At 35.3% G+C, this 14555-nt stretch overlaps 1 long non-coding RNA gene across 1 annotated transcript; it reads left to right on the top strand.

Moving 5' to 3' along the window:
- The first annotated feature begins 864 nt into the window (after nt 1–864).
- LOC123320550 lies at nt 865–1394 on the top strand. Its single transcript, XR_006538776.1, has 2 exons — nt 865–1303; nt 1361–1394. It is a non-coding gene; the product is annotated as an uncharacterized LOC123320550 (long non-coding RNA).
- The last annotated feature ends 13161 nt before the right edge of the window (nt 1395–14555 follow it).

Genomic DNA, 14555 nt, shown 5'->3' with positions numbered 1-14555 from the left:
ATGATAGAAACGCCCGGATTTATAATTTGCGTCGAAAACAATATTCTTTCAATGTAGGAGAGAAGGTTTGGCGTCGAAACAAAGTTTTATCGGACGCTACAAAGAAATTTTCGTCGAAGTTAGCATCCAAATATGTGTTGCGTAGAGTACATAAGAAAGCTTCGAGTTTGTGTTATTATTTGGAAGATTTAAATGGTATGCATGATGGTAAATGGCATATTAAAGACATGAAACCTTATTTCGGTTCTAATTCCGATATTTCCGTTTCGTGATTTTTTTTGAATTTATTGAATTTGAACTATCGTTTGCATTTTGTTTTTCGTTTATTATGCAAAATACCCTCCCTCATCGTAAAAGGATGACAACTGATCGCGATCAGGATTTGTCTATTAACTCCCCCAACATCTTAGGTAGGTTTAGCTGTAGGTTAAGCGAATAGGTTATGATAGGATAAGATATAGGCTAGCTTGAATAGAAATAGGTTAGAATAGGACAAAAATAGGTTAGACTAGGACAGAAATAGGTTAGAATAGGACAAAAACAGGTTAGAATAGGGCAGAAATAGGTTAAAATAGGACAAAAATAGGTGAGAATAGGACAAAAATAGCTTAGAATAGGTTGAGTTAGGATAGTCAAAATAGATTTAGGTAGAATAGGTTACCGTAGGTTAGTTAGAGTAGGAATAGAGTCAAACAAACTAGTTAGACTGATAGTTATAATAAGGCGTTAGGATTATTTAGGTTAGTTGTCAATATTATCGTTTAGATTATAAGTAGTCTAGTTGGTTGAGTACATATTTTAAAGTACGTTTCTCTAAAATATTCATCATAGACGAATCATTCTTGTCGATAATTAGTCAAAAAAAAAAAATTGCATTTCAAAGACAATTTTTTTTTTTGGTTCGGAGAGGGGTGGTGTAGCATTACAAAATTATAATCAGGTATTGAAAGAATGAATTTGATGAATTAATTCCTCCAGCATTGTGTTTAGTATATTCTACCATCTGTACAAGGAAACGCAAATCATTTGTAATCCATAAACTGGTATTATAGTTTCCTATGTGTGATTTAATATTGGGGAGATGTTTGTTTGGAGATGGCATGTGTATTCGAGATTGCATAAAAAACTTATCGCGAAGCGTACGGATTTCTTGAAGAATTCAGTCAGATGTTATATGAAGACTAACGTCCACGATCATAATCTCGAAAGAGGATTTGTTTCCGAATAAAAACTAGTGATCTTACTGATTAGTCACATATCGATTAAAAATTAGATTTCGTGCTTTAAGAACCCTTTTTAAAAGGTGAGTTTAACGATCATTTGTTGTATTTTTACTGAATTCTTTTGAATCGTTCATCAGGGTTCTTTCACTGGGTGTAATTTTGTTCATCCAAGAAAAAATTCTCGATTTCGCTGCCGTACTGCCGTCTCGCCAAATATTGGAATCAACAATTGCTGTGAAAACCGAAGCCATCACCATCCCCAAGTTGACATCTCCACCAACCCTTAAGTAAGAACTCAGTGAGTGCCGATACTGTTCTGAACATCAGGAAAATAAATAAGTACCTGGATTTTAATTATGAATATTTTCTTCATCATTCACCTTTAACATCTTCTTATTTGTGATTTGTGGTTTTATTAGTTTGCCATGAATTCAATCTTTTAAACGGAACTAAAACTAATTGGCGCCCTCCCAAAATTTGTTGAAGAAAAGAACCTCACACCCATCAATGTTCTCCGGCGAACAGCTGCCGTTCGCAGTGTAACTATTATAATTTTCATTTATTCTTTAAAAGAAAATTCGTCAAAGTGAAAAGTACGTTACAAAATCTTGGAAAATTCAATGTCATGTCACCAGAGTCACATGTTACTCGATGGGGAATCCATGCCGTTTTTTAAGAAACCAAGTTTTTAGCTCTTATAATATGAGAATATTTCATTTTAATTATTTATTTATTTATTTATTTATTTATTTATTCATTATTATATACTCAAAATTTTTCGGTTTCCCGGTTAAGACATTGAAAATGAAATTCATGAAGTAGATAGTAGTGCTCCGTATAATTAGGGTGAAAATAAAAAATAACGATTCTGTACTTATATATAGGAACCTACATGGATTTCTGCATATACATCAGAGTCGTTAAATCTATTCAGGGACATTCTTTCTATAGTTTTTATTTCCTCAGGAAAAACGTGTATACCATCTACAACGTGAATGTAAATGATGAAAAAGAATTCTCTAGAAATTATTAATTTTGAAATATTGTTTGGAGCAGCGAGATTTGAAACAAACTTAAGAATTGAAATACTAATGCGCTTCAATACTTGCTTATCCAGATAGTTATTATCTGTATCGATAACTTATACTTTTCAATTGTTGATATTTTATCATTTCATAATATCAGAAACGTTTGAAAAAATAAACAGTAATATAGTATATTCTTTCTGTAAGAAAAATACTCTGGACAATTATCATTTAAATTCGCATATGTTTCATAAACTCATAATTATATAAAACACTCTATAATTTTAGGTATTTTTAGTGTTTGGCTCAAGTATTACAAAATAACAAAACATTTTATATGTTCTTTTTAGGTATCATAAATAATGGATTGAACACAATAAGTAATATATCGCAGGAATTTGGACAGGTTGAAAAACAATCTTTTATGAATTCGCCAACGTTTCGGAACTATTTTGTTCCTTACTCAAGGCTCATCATACAACTAATAAAAGTAACACTTTAAAATTGGTCATAGGAAGTTAAGGATAAATCAACAAACAGTCCGACGTGTGACAGTTAAATTGAACGAATGTAATACGTTGATTCCATAGAAATTTTAAGTCACAGCAATCTAATATCGAATCAGACGACGGAACGGGCAATTGGGTGGTGGGGTGCTAGGGAGGGATGGTAGAGGGGCTATATAACAGCGGAGTAGATGTACAAAGTATTCAGTTGTGAATGTGCTTCGTGCTGCAAATATTGTGTTGTGGTTTACATTTTTTAACTTTGATACTATCGAATTTTATCGTTTCATACTTAAATATTTTTTTCATTGTGGAAGACGAGATGGACAGAAAGAAGATATTGAGAATGGGATTGGAAAAATTGAAGTCTAAACAAATCGACTCGAGGAGATCAGTTCAAATCAGGAATTTTCTGAAGTCACATGTAGGAGAACGAAAAAGAGGAAAAGTTCCGCAGAAAAAATCCGACACTCACGCTGCAAGAAGAGAAGGTAATACATAACATAACATAACATAGCCAAAAAGTCGTGAAGAAAATAAATTCCGATGTTGGAGAAAAAAAGCAGTATGTGTCGAACGGAAATCTGAGAAAACGCTTGACGAGGTCTTTCATTCTGAAGGAGATTCTGAATATGACATCTATTAGAAGAAAAGAAGATCCTAATATCAAACTTTTCAATGTGAATGACTACATTGAGATTTTTAGGAAGAAGGAGGAACCTATAAAATGAAAACTTTTGTAGGATTTGTAACTCCAGCCCGCGCTCTATATTCAAAATGAAATATTAACTTCGAAAAAAATTGAAAATTGTTAGATGTAGAGAAAAGACAACAGTACTGTTTTAAGTTCTATGCGTAAAAGACTGAACGCTCCTTGACCTGCGATCAAGAAATAGAAAATTCATAATATTGGAGTGCAAGTCTGATATTTGAATTTACAGCATATTCTTAATGAAACATTAATTTTTAAAACAAATAAAAATTGATAGGGAATCATAAAATTAACAGTTAGTACTGTTTCAAGTACTATGCAAAAAAAAATCCACTGAACGCTTCTTGACCTGCGATCAAGCAATAGGTTATGTATGAATTCAGAGTGCAAGTCTGATATAATGAATCATTTATGATATAGAATGTATTCTAAATGAAACATTAGGTTTGAAAAAAAAATTAAAAATTGTTAGGTGTACTCAAAAGACAACGTTAGGTCCCGTTCCAAGTACGGTATAAAAAAAATTAGAACTTCAAAATATGCCCAGATATACTAATTATCAGTAAAAATTAAGTAGGAGGATATCGAATAAGTGAGCCTTCGAATAAGGGCGATAAATAAACGAAATCAACTCAGATATATGAAAACCAACAACTGTTGATTTGTTTGTCCACTCTTATATCAATGTGTATTATGTTCCTGAATTAATTTCGTTTGTTTGGAGTTATTTCATCCTCTCATTTATTGAGACATTGGTTCACTATAACCAGGATAATTTCCAATCCTGCTCTTTTTTGTCATTCAAGAACATTGTTTTAGGTATTCATCTACTATTTATATCCTACAGATAATTGGAAAAATTTGCTCTTTTCAGTTTCACTAGTTATAATGGCGTCATAGATCTAACGCTACGCTACGCACCGAAATTTTTTATATTGTTTTCTCATTATTCCATATGCCAGCTTCAGTACTCTCGCGAATATTATTATTCCAGTTTCAACCTCAAGAAAAAGGCTACTGCAACCAAAATTTTTCGTTATTTTCTCTAATAAATTTCAGCAATCGATTTTAAGAAATTCATGACGGAAGAAAGTAACTTTTTTATTCGTTTTTTCGAAGTTTTCCATGAGCTATATGGATGTGTAGAGGATGTTTCATTAAAATGAATTAATTTCAAAAGAAATTACCTGAGCCTGAAACAAAGAACAGTTTACATTGACGAATATTTGGCGGTATGTGCTGGGGTGAGTTCACGCCATTTGAAGAATGGCGTGCTCTTGGGGTGATTGTTTCGTCCCACTGCTAGGGTCGGACTCATCAGGTAGGTTAATGAACCCTAGCAGCTACCTACGACAATCGCCGAAGCAGCGTAGTTTGTGCCTGCTATAAACGCCGGTTACGTCGAGGGTATAGAGTGTTGCGTCGCCGGTGGCGCCATCGTTTGGCGTATGCTGCACCGCAATAGACGTATAATCTACCCTGTGATCGCAACCGTCGTGCGCAGTGATGCCATCGTTTGGCTACCCTTGGTACCATCATGGTGAGATGAAGTATTCCTCTACCATGGGTACAACTACGCCGCCACAAATATAATAGACAGATAGAATAGAAGTCAACGTTCATACTTAATTATCGAAATCTCATTTCTCTTGACAAATACAAAGTGGATTTATCTGTAAAAAAAACCAGAACAATATCATGGAAACCAAAAAAGTGCCATAACTGATCTACGGGACTACTATTTCTTGATAAGCCAAAAAAACCCCATTTCAAAACCATTGACGTTTTGAAGTATACAGTAAAATATTTGTTACTTTGACTAGGTGACAGGTACAGAATAACACAGGTACAGTATAACCAATACAATAAACCATCCCTCAACGTTTCCGCCCGCAACGGACCGATTTGGTCATAATTACTACCTGCGAAAACAAGGAATTGTATAGCATGAACTTTGAAGTATTTTGAAATAAGATATTTGATTGTTGATGCATTTTTCGGAAATATTGCAATTAATTATCGATTTATGTTCGAACCCCAGCATCTCAAAATAGAACTTTCTTCTATAAAACGGCCTTTTCAAAATCATTTTGAATATTTTCGATAGCCGGATCAGCATAGAAATCATAAAATATCTAATCTAAACAGCAAATGAAGTTGGACGGCCAAAAACTTGCATAAGTTTGACTATGTCTAATTTCGACATTATTTTGGCAATATTTTATTTTCACTTTACTGAATGTCACTTGCATTGGTTTTTTTTTTTAATATCTTCTTTTCGTACTGGGCGTGAATATAATTTCCGAATTTCGTCTTAAATTTTGGAGATAGTGAGGCCTTACAAATGTTTTAGTGTGACTTTCGGACTAATATCAAGTTATTTCCGTATAATTCCCCATTTTGAAAAACTATAGCAGAATATTCCGTATCCAGGAATACCTTCTCAATTTTGGGCATAATAAGGATAGGATGGATCATAATTCGACTAAAATAGAGGTTTTCATTTAAACAAATTTTTTTCGATGAAAGTACGAAACGAAAGAATTTTTTGGTGGATATGCTGTTTGAAATACATTATGACTTCGACAACAATTCCTGAATGTTGGACCATTGTATCGTTAAAGCATACTGAAAGCTGGAAATCTTGGAAAATTCAATGTCATGTCACCAGAGTCACATGTTACTCGATGGGGAATCCATGCCGTTTTTTAAGAAACCACGTTTTTAGCTCTTATAATATGAGAATATTTCATTTTAATTATTGATTTATTTATTTATTTATTTATTTATTTATTTATTCATTATTATATACTCAAAATTTTTCGGTTTCTCGGTTAAGACATTGAAAATGAAATTCATGAAGTAGATAGTAGTGCTCCGTATAATTAGGGTGAAAATAAAAAATAACGATTCTGTACTTATATATAGGAACCTACATGGATTTCTGCATATACATCAGAGTCGTTAAATCTATTCAGGGACATTCTTTCTATAGTTTTTATTTCCTCAGAAAAAACGTGTATACCATCTACAACGTGAATGTAAATGATGAAAAAGAATTCTCTAGAAATTATTAATTTTGAAATATTGTTTGGAGCAGCGAGATTTGAAACAAACTTGAGAATTGAAATACTAATGCGCTTCAATACTTGCTTATCCAGATAGTTATTATCTGTATCGATAACTTATACTTTTCAATTGTTGATATTTTATCATTTCATAATATCAGAAACGTTTGAAAAAATGAACAGTAATATATAATAGTATATTCTTTCTGTAAGAAAAATACTCTGGACAATTATCATTTAAATTCGCATATGTTTCATAAACTCATAATTATATTAAACACTCTATAATTTTAGGTATTTTTAGTGTTAGGCTCAAGTATCACAAAATAACAAAATATTTTATATGTTCTTTTTAGGTATCATAAATAATTAATTGAACACAATAAGTAAAATATCGCAGGAATTTGGGCAGGTTGAAAAACAATCTCTTATGAATTCGCCAACGTTTCGGAACTATTTTGTTCCTTCCTCAAGGCTCATCATACAACTAATAAAAGTAACACTTTAAAATTGGTCATAGGAAGATAAGGATAAATCAACAAACAGTCCGACGTGTGTCAGTTAAATTGAACGAATGTAATACGTTGATTCCATAGAAATTTTAAGTCACAGCAATCTAATATCGAATCAGACGACGGAACGGGCAATTGGGTGGTGGGGTGCTAGGGAGGGATGGTAGAGGGGCTATATAACAGCGGAGTAGATGTACAAAGTATTCACTATTTTTTCACTAACCAAGCTACGGAATATTTGATTCCGTCTGTGAAGTTGTGTAGGTTCTATATTTGTTATCGGAATTTTAATTCGTTAAAATTTTCAAAGTTGGTGTTCATCCTAAGTGTCCAGAGAATTTTCTCGTTGGTACTGCAGAAAACATCAGGTGAGCTTATTTTTCGTATCTTTCTTTCTGATTTTTCTCATAGCGTAGAGAATTTTTGATGAGCCGTTTTGTTTTTATGCATGAGATACATTTTTCTTTTGTCTTGAAAAATTTTATTTCCAATTTCTTCGAGTAGCGAAGTAATTATTAATTAGATTCTAAAATGTCTGACCATTCGGACTGCGAGTCCGTAATGGAAGAAGACGCGCCAGAAATCGCTAATGTCGTGTCCGAACACGATATTTTGAGAGAGGAGAACGCAAGTTTGAAAGCGAGGGTGAATGAGTTAGATAGATGCGTATCTAGCTTAGTTGCTGAGATTAAAAATCTCAGGGAGAGGCTCGAGTTGCAGGAGGGAAATAAGGAAAGTCCTTACTCCAAAGCACTCAAGAAGAACATTATTTTGAAAAATGTCCAAGAAGTGAACTTACCGGTTCAAAAACAGAAGATGGAGGTGGTCAAAACCCCTCAAACCAAAATTTCCCCACCCGCCAAAAGAGTGAGAAAGGATAGCTCCTCGTCAAATGAAGAGGCAAACAAGAAAAGAGTCTTGGAAACCCCAGCCCAAGAGAAAACCTTTCCAGTGGAGAGAAAAGAAAAAATCCCCCCAGTTACCCTGAGGGGTACGTCCGAATGGACGTCAATTTCCAACGCGTTAATGCGAAACGGAATAAATTACAGCAGAGCGACTACTGTGAAGGACGGAATTAGGGTCGTTCCACAAACCGCGGAAGACCACAGAAGAATGACGGACTTCCTTCATAAAATAAATAGGGAGTTTTACACTCTTCAACGGGAGGAAGAAAAGAAAATCTATGCGGTAGTGAGATATCTACCGCTGGATGCAGATATCCCGACGATCCTTGACGACCTCAAGGATCAAGGGATCGTCGATGCTGAGGTCATAAGAATGACCTCAAATATAACTAAGAGGCCGATGCCCTTATTGCTGGTTAAAACCCAGAATAAGGGTATCTTCGAGGTGAGAAGGCTCTACAACATGAACTGTGTTGTTGAACCTAAGAGAAGGACGACCGGGCCTGGACAATGTTACCGCTGTCAGCGATATGGACATGCCCAAAGTAAGTGCACTTTTCCATGGAGGTGCGTGAAATGCTCCGGTAATCACAGCTCCAAGGAGTGTACGCTCACCAGGGAGAACGAGGAGCGAAATGCCTCTTGTGTTCTCTGTGGAGAGCAAGGACATCCAGCCAGCTACAAGGGATGTAGCGAATGGAAATTGGTCACTAAAAAGACCAAGAGATCGCCAAGATCGAACCAGACCAACTCGAGGCCAACACAAAATACACCGAGGCCATCCCCAAACTCTTCGGAAGTGAAGAAACCCCAGGAAACTGCAACCGAAGCAGTCAAAGAGACGAAGAAACCAGAGAAAAAGACGGAAAAGGCAAAAACCGTCAAAAAAGCCGAAACCAGAAAAGGAATTTCTGGAATCACTGAGGAACTGGATAAGTTCACGAAAAACCTCCTCAGCACGATGATGCAGAATCTGGAGAAAGAGATTGAGAAGAAGATGCAGCAAATTATTAAGAATATTTAATGGCTGACACGACGATAAAGAACAATCTCATAATCGTCTCTTGGAACGTCGAAGGATTGAGAGCCCGCAGATCAGAATTCGAAGAACTGATTGAAGAGAAGAGACCGGATGTCATAGCTCTTCAAGAAACGAGACTTAACCCCAACGTTCGGATAGCATTTCCCAATTACGATATTTACAGAAATGATAGACCTAACAGCACAGGTGGCGTTGCTATACTGGCTAGAAGGAATATGGATCACCATTTCGACCAAATATTCAATGGACAAGAAGTAGAAGCAATATCGATTATTGTGAATACTAATCGAGGGCAAGTGAAGATTATTTCAACTTATAAATCACCGGATAAGGACATGCTGGAAGAGGATCTAAAAATGCTACTAGAAGGAAGACACCCGAAAATCATAATTGGTGATCTTAACTGCAAATCGCAGGAATGGAACAGTAGGGTGGAAAATACAAACGGGAGAAGACTGAAGATTTATACTGAAAAACTTAATGCAGTTGTGATAGGACCTGATATACCGACCTACATACCAAGAGTAAATGGACTACCCGATGTACTGGACATTGTCGTAATGAAAGACATCACTGAAGAAATCAGCATTGATACAATAGAAGACGGAACTTCAGACCACAATCCCATAGAATTCATAGTGGGACATGGCCCAAGAAACGAAGAAGAGACACAAACCAAGGAACGCACAGACTGGGAGAAATATAAGAATTTACTTCAGGAGAAAATCAGGGAAATTCCCCAAATAAACACCCAGGATGAATTAGATGAAGCAGTTGAAAAATTGGAAAATCATATAAAAGAAGCCTATGAAGAAAGCACCAAGAGAATAAGGAAACCAATTCCGAAACATTCACATGGAGATACGCCAAGGGATATAAAGGAACTTATAAAAAAGAACAGAAGACTCAGGAAAATCTACAGAACAACAAAAAGAGAAGAAGACAAGAAGAAACTGAATAAGCATAGTCAGATATTGAAAAATGCTTTAACAGAACTGCGTAATAACAGATGGCACCAGAGATTAAGGGAACTGAATACAATAGATCACTCGGCTTGGAAAATGCAAAAACGCTTACGACGAGAACAGACAGTTATACCTCCACTGCATGGAGCAAACGGAATGGTATATACGAGACTTGAAAAAGCCGAAGCACTTGCCGACACAATTGAGAGAGAAGCCAGAATAAATTACAGAAATGATGATGACAATGAAGATCTAGAAGAAGAAGTGGAGGCAAACGAAGAACTGATGATGGAACCACCGGAAACCGAAATCATTCCAAAACCGGCTTCACCAACAGAAATCAAAGAGATCATAATGAAACTGAAAAACCGGAAAGCACCGGGAGAAGATAGGATAACGAATTATATGTTGAAGAAATTGCCTAGAAAAGGAATAGCAGCCTTGACGAATATAACAAACGGAGTGATGAGGACCGAATACTACCCAAAGAGATGGAAAACTGCAGAAATGATAGTTTTCAACAAGCCTGGAAAGGAACGGAAATTTCCTCAAAATTATAGACCAATCAGCCTACTATCAGCACTAGGAAAAGTCGTCGAGAGGGTTATCGCCAAAAGGCTGAATGAGGAAACAGAAATGTTGAAGATAATCCCACCCGAACAATTTGGATTTCGACGAGAACACTCGACTGAACTCCAATTACTACGGCTCATAGAATACGTCACCGAAGGAATACAGACCAAACAGGCCACAGGATTAGTTCTGATGGATATCGAGAGAGCTTTTGATAGAGTATGGCACGAAGGCCTAATCTACAAGATGAAAAGAGCAGGATATTCGACCAAGCTATGCAAGATTATAAGGAATTATCTGAGGAATAGAAACTTTTATGTGAAGATAGATGGAGCAACCTCTCAAACCAGACAATTGGAAGCGGGAGTGCCTCAAGGATCGGTACTTGGACCTCTGCTTTACGTAATATACGTTTATGATATCCCGAAGAATGCTAGGAATATGCTCACCTTGTACGCAGATGACACAGGAATAGCGTTCAGACATCGACGCCCAGAGATCATACACCGGAGACTGCAGGAAGCCATAGATGAATTACTCAAATGGTGCATCAAATGGAAAATCCAAATCAATGGAAGAAAGACTCAAGCAATATTACTGCAAAAGAGAAGATTGAGGATGGAAGAAAACCTTGAAGTTGATGGACAAGAGGTTGAATGGAAAAATGAAGCAACATACCTAGGAGTGACGCTTGACAGAGGACTTACATGGAAAAACCACATCAAATGTGCTGTTGATAAAACAAAAGCCGCAATGAGTAAACTTTATCCACTCATAGGCAGAAGAAGTCATATGAATAAGAACATCAAGTTGACGATGATTAAAACTATTGCGCGACCACAACTCACATATGGATCGGCGGCATGGGGCTTCGCAGCCAAGACCCACATCAAGAGAATACAGGCCACTGAGAATAAACTCCTTAGAATGGCGATGGACGTACCCTGGTTTGTTAGGAACAAACAAATCTACAAGGACTTGGAATGGGAACCAGTTACAGAATTTATGAAGAGAAAGGCGGAAAGGATATTCGACAAAGCCAAACAACATCCAAATGAGGAACTACGAAGATTAGTCGACTACGATCCAACAGAAGAAGCTAGAAGGTCAAGAACCTACCACCGAAGACCGAGAGATCAGTTAAGGATTTAAATGTAACCAAAGAAGAGCTTAACCTATAAAAGCTATAGGCAGCATACAACTATCAACACGACTATGATCGTGTGAGAGTCCAGAAACCATAAGAGTCAACTGGTTAATAGGCAAAATGCCCGGAACCTATGAAGAAGCAGTTAAGGGTTTTTAGTGGGTCTCGAGCTCAGAGAGTGAGAATCCCCACACTGTTCCCCCTCAGCAGAGGGTGTGTTCGTCTGTTTGCAGATTTTCCCCCTGCTACACCAAAAAAAAAAAAAAAAAAAAAAAAAAAAAAAAGTATTCAGTTGTGAATGTGCTTCGTGCTGCAAATATTGTGTTGTGGTTTACATTTTTTAACTTTGATACTATCGAATTTTATCGTTTCATACTTAAATATTTTTTTCATTGTGGAAGACGAGATGGACAGAAAGAAGATCTTGAGAATGGGATTGGAAAAATTGAAGTCTAAACAAATTGACTTGAGGAGAACAGTTCAAATCGGGAATTTTCTGAAGTCACATGTAGGAGAACGAAAAAGAGGAAAAGTTCCGCAGAAAAAATCCGACACTCACGCTGCAAGAAGAGAAGGTAATCAAGATGAACATAGCCAAAAAGTCTTGAAGAAAATAAATTCCGATGTTGGAGAAAAAAAGCAGTATGTGTCGAACGGAAATCTGAGAAAACGCTTGACGAGGTCTTTCATTCTGAAGGAGATTTTGAATATGACATCTATTAGAAGAAAAGAAGATCTTAATATCAAACTTTTCAATGTGAATGACTACATTGAGATTTTTAGGAAGAAGGAGAAACCTATAAAATGAAAACTTTTGTAGGATTTGTAACTCCAGCCCGCGCTCTATATTCAAAATGAAATATTAACTTCGAAAAAAATTGAAAATTGTTAGATGTAGAGAAAAAACAACAGTACTGTTTTAAGTACTATGCGTAAAAGACTGAACGCTCCTTGACCTGCGATCAAGAAATAGAAAATTCATAATATTGGAGTGCAAGTCTGATATTTGAATTTACAGCATATTCTTAATGAAACATTAATTTTGAAAACAAATAAAAATTGATAGGGGATCATAAAAGTTAACAGTTAGTACTGTTTCAAGTACTATGCAAAAACAATCCACTGAACGCTTCTTGACCTGCAATCAAGCAATAGGTTATGTATGAATTCAGAGTGCAAGTCTGATATAATGAATCATTTATGATATAGAGTGTATTCTAAATGAAACATTAGTTTTGAAAAAAAAATTAAAAATTGTAAGGTGTACTCAAAAGACAACGTTAGGTCCCGTTCCAAGTACGGTATAAAAAAAATTTAAACTTCAAAATATGACCAGATATACTAATTATCACCAAAAATTAAGTAGGAGGATATCAAATAAGTGAGCCTTCGAATAAGGGCGATAAATAAACGAAATCAACTCAGATATATGAAAACCAACAACTGTTGATTTGTTTGTCCACTTTTATATCAATGTGTATTATGTTCCTGAATTAATTTCGTTTGTTTTGAGTTATTTCATCCTCTCATTTATTGAGACATTGGTTCACTATAACCAGGATAATTTCCAATCCTGCTTTTTTTTGTCATTCAAGAACATTGTTCTAGGGATTCATCTACTATTTATATCCTACAGATAATTGAAAAAATTTGCTCTTTTCAGTTTCACTAGTTATAATGGCGTCATAGATCTAACGCTACGCTACGCACCGTAATTTTTTATATTGTTTTCTCATTATTCCATATGCCAGCTTCAGTTCTCTCGCGAATATTATTATTCCAGTTTCAACCTCAAGAAAAAGGCTACTACAACCAAAATTTTTCATTATTTTCTCTAATGAATTTCAGCAATCCATTTTAAGAAATACATGACGGAAGAAAGTAACTTTTTTATTCGGTTTTTCGAAGTTTTCCATGAGCTATATGGATGTGTAGAGGATGTTTCATTGAAATGAATTAATTTCAAAAGAAATTACCTGAGCCTGAAACAAAGAACAGTTTACATTGACGAATATAATAGACAGATAGAAAAGAAGTCAACGTTTATACTTAATTATCGAAATCTCATTTCTCTTGACAAATACAAAGGGGATTTATCTGTAAAAAAAACCAGAACAATATCATGGAAACCAAAAAAGTGCCATAACTGATCTACGGGACTACTATTTCTTGATAAGCAAAAAAAAACCCTATTCAAAACCATTGACGTATTGAAGTATACAGTAAAATATTTGTTACTTTGACTAGGTGACAGGTACAGAATAACACAGGTACAGTATAACCAATACAATAAACCATCCCTCAACGTTTCCGCCCGCAACGGACCGATTTGGTCATAATTACTACCTGCGAAAACAAGGAATTGTATAGCAGGAACTTTGAAGTATTTTGAAATAAGATATTTGATTGTTGATGCATTTTTCGGAAATATTGCAATTAATTATCGATTTATGTTCGTACCCCAGCATCTCAAAATAAAACTTTTTTCTATAAAACGGCCTTTTCAAAATCATTTTGAATATTTTCGATAGCCGGATCAGCATAGAAATCATAAAATATCTAATCTAAACAGCAAATGAAGTTGGACGGCCAAAATCTTGCATAAGTATGACTATGTCTAATTTCGACATTATTTTGGCGATATTTTATTTTCACTTTACTGAATGTCACTTGCAATGGTTATTTATTTTTTAATATCTTCTTTTCGTACTGGGCGTGAATATAATTTCCGATTTTCGTCTTAAATTTTGGAGATAGTGAGGCCTTACAAATGTTTTAGTGTGACTTTCGGACTAATATCAAGTTATTTCCGTATAATTCCCCATTTTGAAAAACAATAGCAGAATATTCCGTATCCAGGAATACCTTGTCAATTTT

The sequence above is a fragment of the Coccinella septempunctata genome, chromosome 9 (genome assembly GCF_907165205.1).
Source record: "Coccinella septempunctata chromosome 9, icCocSept1.1, whole genome shotgun sequence".
NCBI lineage: Eukaryota > Metazoa > Arthropoda > Insecta > Coleoptera > Coccinellidae > Coccinella > Coccinella septempunctata.
The sequence above is the reverse complement of the archived record's forward strand: the minus strand, read 5'-3'. Positions and strand labels throughout refer to the sequence as shown.